The 13,606-nt window shown below is 47.7% G+C and overlaps 2 pseudogenes; both read left to right on the top strand.

The window, feature by feature from the left end:
* The first annotated feature begins 11,112 nt into the window (after positions 1-11,112).
* On the top strand, positions 11,113-11,272 carry LOC130290002 (U2 spliceosomal RNA; annotated as a pseudogene).
* A 1,533-nt stretch (positions 11,273-12,805) lies between these two features.
* Positions 12,806-12,965, top strand: LOC130290001 (U2 spliceosomal RNA; annotated as a pseudogene).
* Positions 12,966-13,606: the final 641 nt, after the last annotated feature.

Below are 13,606 nucleotides of genomic sequence, written 5' to 3'. Positions count from 1 at the left end.
TGCTGAACCAGAGTCCAAGAAAGCCACCGCAGAGAAGGAGGCTTTAGCAGCTGGAGAAATCCGCACTGGAATAGTCAGGCATGAAGAGGAAGAATTTACACCCAGTGATGCCTCTCCCACGTTCACTAGGTGCGAGCGTTTCCCTGACGCTGAGGATGAAGAGGACAGTCCTTTAGGAAATGTTCAGAGCTCGCACAGTATAGGCATAAGTTCTCGTTCCTCCGGTGAGTCCTCTCTTGCTGGGTCAGGCGAGACCGGTCCACTTGCATGGCCTCCTCAGCGGGAGGCACAGTAACAGGCTGCAATGGATGCTGGAAGAGAGGAGCCAGGCGCGGGTATCGCCTGGTGCGAACAAGATCATTCTCCTGGCGGAGCTCCTGACGTCTTTCAATGTAGCGCATATCAATGCGGGTAGCCAGGTGATTTTTTCAATGTCAAATTATTATCTAATATCGTGTGGCCAAATGAGGATGTACTCTGTCCAACAGATTGTGCCCAAGTGACTATCTTACATTATGCATGGGTAACAATTATACATGGCTTCAAACAAAAGGAAACTTCAAATGTGCACAACAAAAATGTAATTTATGTTCATACATGTTCAAATCAGCCAAGATGCAACAAAATTACCAGATCCACTCATTCATAAACCGTAATTCTACACATCTCATTTACTCGGTTATCTGTACAACTTGAAATCTTCAATATATTGGATAAACAACAAGAAAGTTCAAATGTCAGATTTATGAACATCTACATACAGCCAGTACAAATAATAAAAATATGTCAGGACACATTCAAGAAATACATTGAGGTGATAGCTCTAGCCTTTCCATCATGGGCATTGAAAGGGTGTCCCGCCCCCTGAGAGGGGGAGACTGGCAACGAAAGTCCTAATGAGGGAAGCATTTTGGATTTTGAGATTACAATCCTGTTATCCATTGGGGTTAAATTATCGTCATGATTTAAACTATATTTATTAGTAATACGGATCACAATATGTTTCTTGGCATCACCATTATATATGCCCCAAGTGTAACCTAATTGTCATATTTGCATTTACACATAATTACATTCATAGTTATTATTTGATCATTATTATCAAATTAAAATAAAATAAAGATTTTTTTCAATGTCAAATTATTATCTAATATCATTAATATAGTTCAAGCTATAGCTTATATCGACTCAAGGTGATGTAATTGTCACTGTTGTATAATCTTATACTATGACATTATTCACATTGCTAGAGATGAGCGAATCGAAGTTGACGAACCCAAATTCGTTACGAATTTCATGAAAAATTCGATTCGCAACGAATACGAATATCGCCGCGATTCTATCGCACGAATCGCTTCATTAAACTCCATTTTACAGCGTTCCAGGCTATTGTAGAGCTAAGATGGCGGATCCACATGTGAGTACATGGGGCAGGGGATTATGGGAGGGCGGGAAATAGCGGCGGGAATGAAGGTAGTCGGTCTGACCCTGAACCACATGTGAGATGCAGCCAGCCTATCAGTATTCACTGACCCCTGTGATGTCACAGCCCCTATATAATCGGCGGCCATCTTGCCTCTCTTCATTTCATCTATGCAGTCAGATGGAGAGGACGGGACTGTGTGTGTGTGAATAGCTCATACCACAGCGTTACACTGCAACTGCTAGTCACATCAGCATTAGGGAAAGGCAGGAGTGCAGAGTGCTGCGCTGTTACTCTGAGAAGGATCATTGATTGCTAAACCTCCTATTCACGTTATTGAGCATTGCAGCAGAGAGGGGCAGATAGCTGTCAGCTGCCTCATACACATCTCCAAGCTGCCTCAACTTTATCAACCATCTCATCTCCTCATTGTTCAGCACAATTGAGTTTATTTTTATTTGATCCACAAATCTTCTGCTGCTCAGAATTGTGTGACAGTGCAATTTAGGGGTTAATCCCTGGATTTTTTTGTTTTTTTGTGGTGCTGCACTGTTGGGTCCTGCTGCTGTTCACAAATACGTGATTGTTCAGTGGACTGTAGTGCATTTGTGCCATTTTGTACCTGTTAGGCTGGGTTCACACTACGTTTTCTCCCATACGGGAGCGCATACGGCAGGGGGGAGCTAAAAGCTCGCACTCCCGTATGTCACCGTATGCGCTCTGTGGTCAACCACGGTTTTAGGTCCGGTTGTAAAAGCGCATACGGCGCAAAAATGGGCCGACCGGACCGAACGTTTCACTCCGGTCGGCTCATTGAAATGAATGACATACGGGAGCGCGAGCTTTTAGCTCCCCCCTGCCGTATGCGCTCCCGTATGGGAGAAAACGTAGTGTGAACCCAGCCTTAAGCTGTCAAGGGGCCACATACTGTGCAAGTCCAAATAATACTATTCACCGGCTGTTTTTTTTTTTAAAACAGTTTTTTCTGCTAATGGTTACGCATATATAACTGCCCTCATCAGTGCATACCGCATAGGTACATGCAAGTATTGTACCATTTAGTACCTGTTAAGCTGTCAGGGTGCTCCATACTGTCAAAGTCCAAACAATAGTATCCACTAGTGTTGAGCGGCATAGGCCATATTCGAATTCGCGAATATTCGCAAATATATGGACGAATATTCGTCATATATTCGCGAATATTCGCATATTCATAATATTCTTGTTTTATTTTCGCATATGTGAAAATTCGCGAATGCGAAAATTAACATATGTGAAAATTAGCATATACAAAATTAGCATAAGGGAAAATTCGCAAACCAGTCTCACACAGTAGTATTAGAGCCTTCTCTACACCACACAAGCTGGAAGCAGAGAGGGATGATCACTGTGATGTGTACTGTGAAAAAAAAAATTTTAAAAAATTAATTAAAACGAATATTCGTAATTACGAATATATAGTGCTATATTCGCGAATATTCGCGAATATGCGATATTCGCGAATAAAATTCGCATTGCGAATATTCGCGAGCAACACTAGTATCCACTGGCTGGTGTTTTACAAAAATACCGAGTTTTTACTGCTAATAGGCATATTACTGCCCTCATCAGTGCATAGCGCATACGTACATCCAAGTATTGTACCATTTAGTACCTGTTAAGCTGTCAAGGTGCTCCATGCCGTCAAAGTCCAAACAATAGTATCCACCGGCTGGTGTTTTACAAAAATACAGATTTTTTTCTGCTAATAGTTAGGCATATTACTGCCCTCATCAGTACATACCGCATAGGTACATCCAAATATTGTACCATTTAGTACCTGTTAAGCTGTCAAGGAGCTCCATGCCGTCAAAGTCCAAACAATAGTATCCACCGGCTGGTGTTTTACAAAAATACAGAGTTTTTTCTGCTAATAGTTAGGCATATTACTGCCCTCATCAGTACATACCGCATAGGTACATCCAAGTATTGTACCATTTAGTACCTGTTAAGCTGTCAAGGTGCTCCATATCGTCAAAGTCCAAACAATAGTATTGTTACGCCTAGCGTTCCGGGTCCCTGCTCCTCCCCGGAGCGCTTGCGGCATTCTCCTCTCTGCAGCGCCCCGGTCAGACCCGCTGACCGGGAGCGCTGCACTGTCTCTGCCAGAGGGGATGCGATCCGCGTAGCGGGACGCGCCCGCCCGCGGGTCGCATCCCAATCCACTCACCTGTCCTGTTCCCCGGCTGTCACGTCCCGGCACGCTCGGCCCCGCTCTCTGGGGCACGCGCGCGCTCTGGCTCTCTAAGATTTAAAGGGCCTGTGCACCACTAATTGGTGCCTGGCCCAATCAGTGTCAATCACTTCCATTGTTATAAAAAGCCACTTCCCCTTCCTGTCCCTGCCGGATCTTGTTGCCTTAGTGCCCTGAGAAAGCGTTTTAGTGTGTTCCCAAGCCTGTGTACCCAGACCTTCTGCTGTTGCCCCTGACTACGACTCTTGCTGCCTGCCCTGACCTTCAGCTACGTCCGACCTTGCTCTTGCCTTGTCCCTGTGTACCGCGCCTGTCTCAGCTGTCAGTTGGGGTTGAATCGCTATCGGGTGGAACGGCCTGGGGGTTTCCTGCCACTGCAAGTCCATCCCGCTTTGCGGCGGGCTCTGGTGAAAACTAAGAACCCCTTAGATTCCGTTCCCCTGGTACGGCCCACGCCATCACCTCACTGACACAGAGGATCCACCTCCAGTGTCCTCGCTGCATACCAGTCCGGATCCTGACAAGTATCCACCGGCTGGTGTTTTACAAAAATACAGATTTTTTTTCTGCTAATAGTTAGGCATATTATTGCCCTAATCAGTGCATACCGCATAGGTACATCCAAGTATTGTACCATTTAGTACCTGTTAAGCTGTCAAGGTGCTTGTCACGATTCGGCTTCCAGGTAGTGGATCCTCTGTGTCAGCGAGGGATTGGCGTGGACCGTGCTAGTGGACCGGTTCTAAGAGGCTACTGGTTTTCACCAGAGCCCGCCGCAAAGCGGGATGGTCTTGCTGCGGCAGTAGCAACCAGGTCGTATCCACTAGCAACGGCTCTACCTCGCTGACTGCTGAGAAGGCGTGGGACAGAAGGACTAGGCAGAGGCAAGGTCAGACGTAGCAGAAGGTCGGGGGCAGGCGGCAAGGTTCGTAGTCAGGATGGGTAGCAGAAGTTCAGGTACACAGGCTTTGGACACACTAAACGCTTTCACTGGCACAAGGCAACAAGATCCGGCAAGGGAGTGCATGGGAGGAGGTCAGATATAGTCAGGGACCAGGTGGAAGCCAATTAGGCTAATTGGGCCAGGCACCAATCATTGGTGCACTGGCCCTTTAAGTCTCAGAGAGCTGGCGCGCGCGCGCCCTAGAGAGCGGAGCCGCGCGCGCCAGCACATGACAGCAGGGGACCGGGACGGGTAAGTGACCTGGGATGCGATTCGCGAGCGGGCGCGTCCCGCTGTGCGAATCGCATCCCCAACGGCCATGACAGTGCAGCGCTCCCGGTCAGCGGGACTGACCGGGGAGCTGCAGGGAGAAAGACGCCGTGAGCGCTCCGGGGAGGAGCGGGGACCCGGAGCGCTAGGCGTAACAGTGCTCCATACCATCAAAGTCCAAACAATAGTATCCACCAGCTGGTGTTTTACAAAAATACTGAGTTTTTTCTGCTAATAGTTAGGCATATTACTGCGCTCATCAGTGCATACCGCATATGTACATCCAAGTATTGTACCATCTAGTACCTGTTAATCTGTCAAGGGCCTACATACTGTTCAAGGACAGCCGTAAGTAATCATCTGCTGCTGTTCTAGACAAATACTGTTTAAAGAGTAGTGTAGCATATTGTAATACCTGTCAGGATTCGGCAGGCTGGAGGTGGATCCTCTGTGTCAGAGAGGGATTGACGTGGACCGTACTGATGGACCGGTTCTAAGTTGATACTGGTATTCACCAGAGCCTGCCGCAAAGCGGGATGGTCTTGCAGCGGCGGTAGCAGCCAGGTCGTATCCACCGGTAATGGCTCAACCTCTCTGACTGCTGAGACAGGCGCGGTACAAAAGGACAAGGCAAGAGCAAGGTCGGACGTAGCAGAAGGTCAGGGAAGGCAGCAAGGGTCATAGGCAGGGGCAACAGCAGAAGGTCTGGAACACAGGCTTGGGACATACACAAAATGCTTTCTCTGGCACAAGGCAACAAGATCCGGCAATGCTGGGAAAGGGAAGTGAGGTTATGTGAGCAGGGAGCAGGTGGAAGCTAATTAGACTGATTGGGCCAGGCACCAATCATTGGTGCACTGGCCCTTTAAATCTTAGAGAGCTGGCGCTCGGCGTAACAACAAGAAAAGAGGTAAAGGAGTTGTCAGGATTCAGGTACTGTGAGGATACTGGTGGTGGATCCTCTGTGTCAGTGGGGTGATGACGTGGGCCGTACCAGGGGAACGGAGTCTAAGGGGGTACTGGTATTCACCAGAGCCCACCGCAAAGCGGGATGGACTGCTGCGGCAGGTAACCCCCAGGTCGTTCCACCCATTAGCGACTCAACCCCGACTGACTGCTGAGATAGGCGCGGTACAAGGGATTAGGCAAAAGCAAGGTCGGACGTAGCAGAAGGTCTGGGCAGGCAGCAAGGATCGTAGTCAGGGGCAATGGCAGGAGGTCTGGAACACTGGCTTGGGACATACAAGGAACGCTTTCACTGGCACAATGGCAACAAGATCCGGCAATACAGGGAAGGGGAAGTGAGGTGATATAGAGCAATGCACAGGTGATTTCACTAATTTGGGCCAGGCGCCAATCAGCGGCGCACTGGCCCTTTAAATCGCAGAGAGCCGGCGCGCGCGCCCTAGGGAGCGGGGCCGCGCGTGCCGGGACTGTACAGACGGGGAACGGGTCTGGAAAGCAGTCTGGGATGCGAACCGCGAGCGGGCGTGTCCCGCATCGCGGATCGCATCCCTGCTAGGGACACTATCGCAGCGCTCCCGGTCAGCGGGTCTGACCGGGGCGCTGCAAGCAGGTAAACGCTGCGAGCGCTCCGGGGAGGAGCGGGGACCCAGAGCGCTCAGCGTAACAGGAGTCTTGGAAGGATATTCATTTTGAAGATGTTGATTCTTCCCAGCCAGTAGAAGTCCCTGCGCTCCCATCTAGTCAAATCCGCTTTTATCGTGTGGAGGAGAGGTGGGAAGTTCACTTTATAGGTGTAGGAGAGGTGTGTGGGGACAAATATACCTAAGTATTTGAGGGCGGTGTGGGACCATTTAAAGGGGTAAGACTTTTGCAAGTGTTGTTCCACTGAGTGGGATAAAGTAATGTTTAGAGACTCACATTTAGAGGTGTTTAGTGTAAAGTTACTGTGTTGCGAGTAGTTATGGATCTCGTGTAGTAGGGAGGGGAGGGTGGTGATGGGAGAGGATAAGTATAGGAGCAGGTCGTCGGCAAAGATATCAGCTTGGCAAATATCTTTGCTTCTGTGTTAATCAACAATATGGGTCTGTAACTGGGACAGAGGAGGGGGGGGGCCTTACCTTCCTTTGGGATTACAGTGACATGGGCGGTTAGGAAGGAATGCGGAAGAATAGTTGGAGGAGCGGTTTGCACTAAGAGGTTTTTTGAGTGGAGTTTTGAACAATTTATTCTTGGCGGGGGGGTCTCACCCTCTGTAGAAGATCCATCATCAGAATGCGAGTTGTCAGAGTTCATGTCATCAGCCCAGTCTGTTACGTCCAGGGCAGGTGGGCCAGGCACCGGTAGAGGTAAGGTGACAGGTAGGGTGCCGCCCCAGGCACCCCCACAGGCAGCAGCATAGGATTTCAAGTGTGATGGAGAATCATCTCAATGGAGGGGCACTGAGGATCCAGTCCCTTCTGTATTCTGACACAGAGGGGGGTATTCAGGGGTCTCATAAGGGCCCAGGTAGGTGGCTGGCGTTTGCACTGCCTGGGGGTATAGAGGCCGAGGGGACAGGGGTCAGTCAGGTGTAAGAGCCCCCTTCATTGCATCACGGGCAGGTGCAGCAGTGAGAGGTGGTGAGGAGAGCACCCCAGCATGGGGGTCTCCATGACAGGCAGTAGTGGCCGCAGCGTGTGTGTGGGCCTGAGCCGGGGAGTGCAGGGAGCCGGGAGCGCATCCCTGATCACGAGGGCCTGGAGAACTCACGTGTGTCTCGCCCCGTGCACAGGGGAGAGACTGCATCAGACTCACCACCCCAGGCAAGGTTTCTGGCTGTGGAGGGTGAGCGGGTCCCGACATCCTGTCTGAAGCGGTAGGCGCCGGGAGTCTGGAGGAGTCTCCTGGTCCGGGGAGCATGGTCCCAGGCGTGTTCATTATGGCAGGAGAGGCCGGCAGTGTGGGAGAGGTAGGCTGCAGTTCCGGGATCACGGCAGAAGTGGGCGGGTTGCGGGGCTGAAAATAACCCGAGATTGGGTTCGGCAGGGTGCTGAGGTGCTGGGCAGTCTTCTTGCGCTGTTTCCCCCTAGATTTGCCTCCCATATCAGGTAAAATCAGCCTTTTTTAGTAGGACCCAGACAGGAGCCTCAGAACATGTGGCTCATCTCGAGCTCGGCAATCCACGCCCCCCCCCCCCCCCTCCTCTTTTGTTTAATATTGCCTTGGAGCCGTTGACAAGATACCTGACTTCTTCCACATTGTTCCAGGGCATTAAGGTAGGGGAAGCTGTAGTTAAAGGGGACCTCTCATCAAATAAACTTTTGATATATTTTAGATTAATGAATGTTGAATAACTTTCCAATAACATGTTAATGAAAAATATGCTTCTTTCTATTAAATTTTTCCCGATCAGTCCTGTCAGCAAGCATTTCTGACTCACACTGGAGTCCTAAACACTCAGAGCTGCCAGTCTGCTTTGTTCACAGCCAAACAGGCTGTGAACAAAGCAGGCTGGCAGCTCTGAGTGTTCTCCTTTGTGAACAAAGCAGACTGGCAGCTCGTAGTGTTTAGGACTCCAGCATGAGTCTGAAATGCTTGCTGCCAGGACTGGTAGGGAGACCCCTAGTGGTCATTTCTTCAAAGTGGAAAATTAAATAGAAAGAAGCATATTTTTTTAATAACATGCAATTGTAAAGTTATTCTGCATACATTAATCTATAATATATCAAACGTTTTTTTTATGAGAGGTACCCTTTAAAGCATCCCTCTAGGCAGACAATGTTATCCTTTATTTACAGGATCCGGCGAGAGACGCGCCCCATATTCTGTGTTATAGAGTCAAAACCCACAAATCCTCCCTCTTACTTTTAAGAAGACCCTCTTCTGCTTACGCCCAGCTTACACGTTCTTTGGGGATCTCAATTGTTTCCCAACATATTACTTATTTAGGCATTAAAATAGGTAGACTACCCAGATCTTTATATGCCCTCAACTACCCACCATTGATAGACAAAATTCAAACAGAACTACATAAATGGCACAGTCTACCCTTATCATTGTTAGGGAGATGTCACCTAATCAAGATGTGCAGTTTTGCTAGGCTATTATACCCCCTCCAAACTATACCGCTATTACTAAAGCATACCGACATCAAAACGTTAACTTCCACGCTTACAAAATTTATTTGGACCGGAAAGAAACCCCAGAAAGCTTTACGGACATTGATGCTTCCAGTGAAAGAAGGGGGGTGGGGGGGGAGAATTTTCCGGATGTCAGGAGTTACAACTTAGCCTGTATACTGAGACACATTATGGATTGGTACCATAACTCCTCCTTTTATACCAATGTTTCTCTTAATCTGCTTTCGCTGCTCCGTGGCATCCATTAGCATTATTACATTGCCCGATTCCCTCTTTGCCTCCAGTCATCAAAGGTTCTCTGCTCTTTAAAGATACTATAGCGACGTGGATGGAATTACGGAGACGAATGGGTCTGTCATATACTTGCTCAAAACACCTTGGCTTACACCGGAATTCCCAGCTGGGAAGGATAACCCTTTATTTTATGTGTGGCGTCAGAATGGAATCCATACCATGGGAGACCTCTTTCATAAGATGGAAAAACACTACAGCAATTGACTTCCCAGTATGCCAACCCCCTCCACGCATTTTTTACCATATGGTCAAATTTGCTCCTTTTGCAGATCTAAACTCCAGGATATTAGCAAGGAGGTAAGTCTTACTGGATTCGATTCCATTCTCACCTCCACGACTGACAGGTCTATTTCAGATCTATATTCTAGACTGCGTAAATAGTACATCTTGTCACCTTCCAAAAAAGTGGGGGTGAAATTGGCAAGTATCCTACAGGACCCCAATATCCCTAAACACATATTGACGGGTTGAGTGGATTTAAGAAGACATGTTCCTAACGAAAGATGGAGAGTTAATTCACTGGGCCATATATGCATTCACCATTCCACCGTCCATCAGTAACCCATCCAGACTTAACCATTGTCTGTAATGTACTGCACCTAACGCTGACCCATATCATTGTATATGGCTCTGCCCACACACTCACACCTACCGGGGACAAGTATCGCAACTACTTCAATCATTGGGTGCACATGGGTCTGTTCTAAGCCCTTATGAGGTACTCTTTCATATAAGGGTTGCAGGGTCTGGGGACTGCTATTCCTATGTACATCTCTCTCCATTAACACATACAGCTATCATTCTGGCCAAGCTTCACCTACTACGTGCATGGCTTTCGCCCTCCTCTCCTATGATTGCGCACTTACTAGAAGCGTTAAAACTCCTATTACATCTGGAGAGAAGGGATGCGCTTGGCCATGGGAAGAAAATGGCAAAGTGTCTCTTCAATAAGTGGAGATTGTTCCTGACCTCGCACTATACAGCCTCAGAGCTTATCTCTATAGTCCGTCCCTTCGCATCCACACAATGGTGCACCATGGAGGCCCTGACGGGTTCTTTGGGAGCTTTGAAGGTTCCCTGACTATTTCCACGATGATTTATGCTAATTATTAGAGTTGCTCACGAATATTCGCAATTCGAATATTATTCGCGAATATCGCATATTCGCGAATTTCGCGAATATAGCGCTATATATTCGTAATTACGAATATTCGTTTTTTTGTTTTCACAGTACACATCACAGTGATCACCCCTCTCTGCTTCCAGCTTGTGTGGTGTAAAGAAGGCTGTAATACTACTGTGTGAGACTGGCGTGCGAAAATTTGCATATGCGAAAATGCGCATATGCTAATTTTCGTATATGCGAATTTTCGTGTATGCTAATTTTGCATATGCTAATATTCACATATGTTAATTTTCGCATACGCGAATTTTCGCATATGCGAAAATAAAATATAACGAGTCTGCGAATATTCGCGAATATATGACGAATATTTGTCCATATATTCGCGAATATTCGCGAATTCGAATATGGCCTATGCCGCTCAACACTACTAATTATGACAGTTTTTCCTATTTCCACTAGCAATTTTTATTTTTCAGAATCTACTTGGAGAGCGTATTTGATTGGAATCTGATGGTCGGCTGCTTTTATGGGGGTCTTGTCCGTCTGTCTTGTTTGTTTCCCCATGTCTGTCAGTGATGTCTTTATATATTGTTTTGTGAGTTATGCATTGGTATTGACTCCTTGAGTTAGATCTAGGTATTTTTGTTTTTCTTTTCTTTTGCTTGCTTAGTCTGTTAACCTGTACACCTCTATGCTTTATTGTTATGGTTTAGGTTACTCAGGATAATATCTCCTCATCTCGCTTCTCGGCCTTTTGGCTAAGATCAAGTGTAGTATCTGTTCTTATCAGTTTTCATGCTGGTGGGGATGGGTGCTGCATGGAGGATGCAGGTGTACCAGGGCTTTCCGGGGCTGGTTCTGAGGAATCAGCTCGACGGCTGCCCCGATGTGACCTGTTCCCTCCGGGTCTCGCCATGAGGCTGAGAGGGTCTAGAGCCGAGGTACTTTTGTGCCTCGGGGAGTGGTGACCCCGAGGTGCCGAAACTCACTGGGAGAATAGACTCACTGAGTTGAAGCACGGGCACCATAATCTCTTCACCTTGTGGCACTCACCTCTTGATTCCCGGCCTTCTGGCTAGGATCAGAGAAATTTTTATAGATCCGGCCGGATGTCCGGGCAGTATATCTGCACACATTCACTTATTTATTTCTTTTTTGTCTCACTGTGTCACTTTTTGCGTGTTGTGTGTTCACAGGATTGGTCAGGATGCGGTAGCCCTTCTGGGTGTCCCTCCTGGCGGTCTAGGGGAGGTGTGTGTGGCCATTAGGTTCCGCACCTCCCTGCAAACACCCCGGGTACTCCTGCTTTGGCAGGGTACCTACCGTAATCGGCTCTGCGGGCAGATACCTTGGCTAACGCCAAGGGGGATGCCGGGAGCATTTGTGGTCCCCTAGTAGCTTCGGCGAAAAGGGACATTGAACCTGGAACCTCGCAGGTACCTTTTGGTCCGGAGGCGAAGGGTAAGGTTTGTTGGGGGGCCTCTCTCCTATCGGAGAAGGGCTTGCGATAGACCGCATCCTTTGTGCACGTTTTTTTAGTGTAACACGTTTGCACTTTTTCTTGCACTTTGGGTGAATCGAAAGCACGTTCCTCGGCTTTAGATAAAAAAAAAAAAAAAATGGAGGCCCTGACGGGTTCTTTGGGAGCTTTGAAGGTTCCCTGACTATTTCCACGATGATTTATGCTAATTATTAGTGTTGCTCACGAATATTCGCAATTCGAATATTATTCGCGAATATCGCATATTCGCGAATTTCGCGAATATAGCGCTATATATTCGTAATTACGAATATTCGTTTTTTTGTTTTCACAGTACACATCACAGTGATCACCCCTCTCTGCTTCCAGCTTGTGTGGTGTAAAGAAGGCTGTAATACTACTGTGTGAGACTGGCGTGCGAAAATTTGCATATGCGAAAATGCGCATATGCTAATTTTCGTATATGCGAATTTTCATGTATGCTAATTTTGCATATGCTAATATTCACATATGTTAATTTTCGCATATGCGAAAATAAAATATAACGAGTCTGCGAATATTCGCGAATATATGACGAATATTTGTCCATATATTCGCGAATATTCGCGAATTCGAATATGGCCTATGCCGCTCAACACTACTAATTATGACAGTTTTTCCTATTTCCACTAGCAATTTTTATTTTTCAGAATCTACTTGGAGAGCGTATTTGATTGGAATCTGATGGTCGGCTGCTTTTATGGGGGTCTTGTCCGTCTGTCTTGTTTGTTTCCCCATGTCTGTCAGTGATGTCTTTATATATTGTTTTGTGAGTTATGCATTGGTATTGACTCCTTGAGTTAGATCTAGGTATTTTTGTTTTTCTTTTCTTTTGCTTGCTTAGTCTGTTAACCTGTACACCTCTATGCTTTATTGTTATGGTTTAGGTTACTCAGGATAATATCTCCTCATCTCGCTTCTCGGCCTTTTGGCTAAGATCAAGTGTAGTATCTGTTCTTATCAGTTTTCATGCTGGTGGGGATGGGTGCTGCATGGAGGATGCAGGTGTACCAGGGCTTTCCGGGGCTGGTTCTGAGGAATCAGCTCGACGGCTGCCCCGATGTGACCTGTTCCCTCCGGGTCTCGCCATGAGGCTGAGAGGGTCTAGAGCCGAGGTACTTTTGTGCCTCGGGGAGTGGTGACCCCGAGGTGCCGAAACTCACTGGGAGAATAGACTCACTGAGTTGAAGCACGGGCACCATAATCTCTTCACCTTGTGGCACTCACCTCTTGATTCCCGGCCTTCTGGCTAGGATCAGAGAAATTTTTATAGATCCGGCCGGATGTCCGGGCAGTATATCTGCACACATTCACTTATTTATTTCTTTTTTGTCTCACTGTGTCACTTTTTGCGTGTTGTGTGTTCACAGGATTGGTCAGGATGCGGTAGCCCTTCTGGGTGTCCCTCCTGGCGGTCTAGGGGAGGTGTGTGTGGCCATTAGGTTCCGCACCTCCCTGCAAACACCCCGGGTACTCCTGCTTTGGCAGGGTACCTACCGTAATCGGCTCTGCGGGCAGATACCTTGGCTAACGCCAAGGGGGATGCCGGGAGCATTTGTGGTCCCCTAGTAGCTTCGGCGAAAAGGGACATCGAACCTGGAACCTCGCAGGTACCTTTTGGTCCGGAGGCGAAGGGTAAGGTTTGTTGGGGGGCCTCTCTCCTATCGGAGAAGGGCTTGCGATAGACCACATCCTTTGTGCACGTTTTTTTAG

The sequence above is a fragment of the Hyla sarda genome, chromosome 8 (genome assembly GCF_029499605.1).
Source record: "Hyla sarda isolate aHylSar1 chromosome 8, aHylSar1.hap1, whole genome shotgun sequence".
Lineage (NCBI taxonomy): Eukaryota > Metazoa > Chordata > Amphibia > Anura > Hylidae > Hyla > Hyla sarda.
The sequence above is the reverse complement of the archived record's forward strand: the minus strand, read 5'-3'. Positions and strand labels throughout refer to the sequence as shown.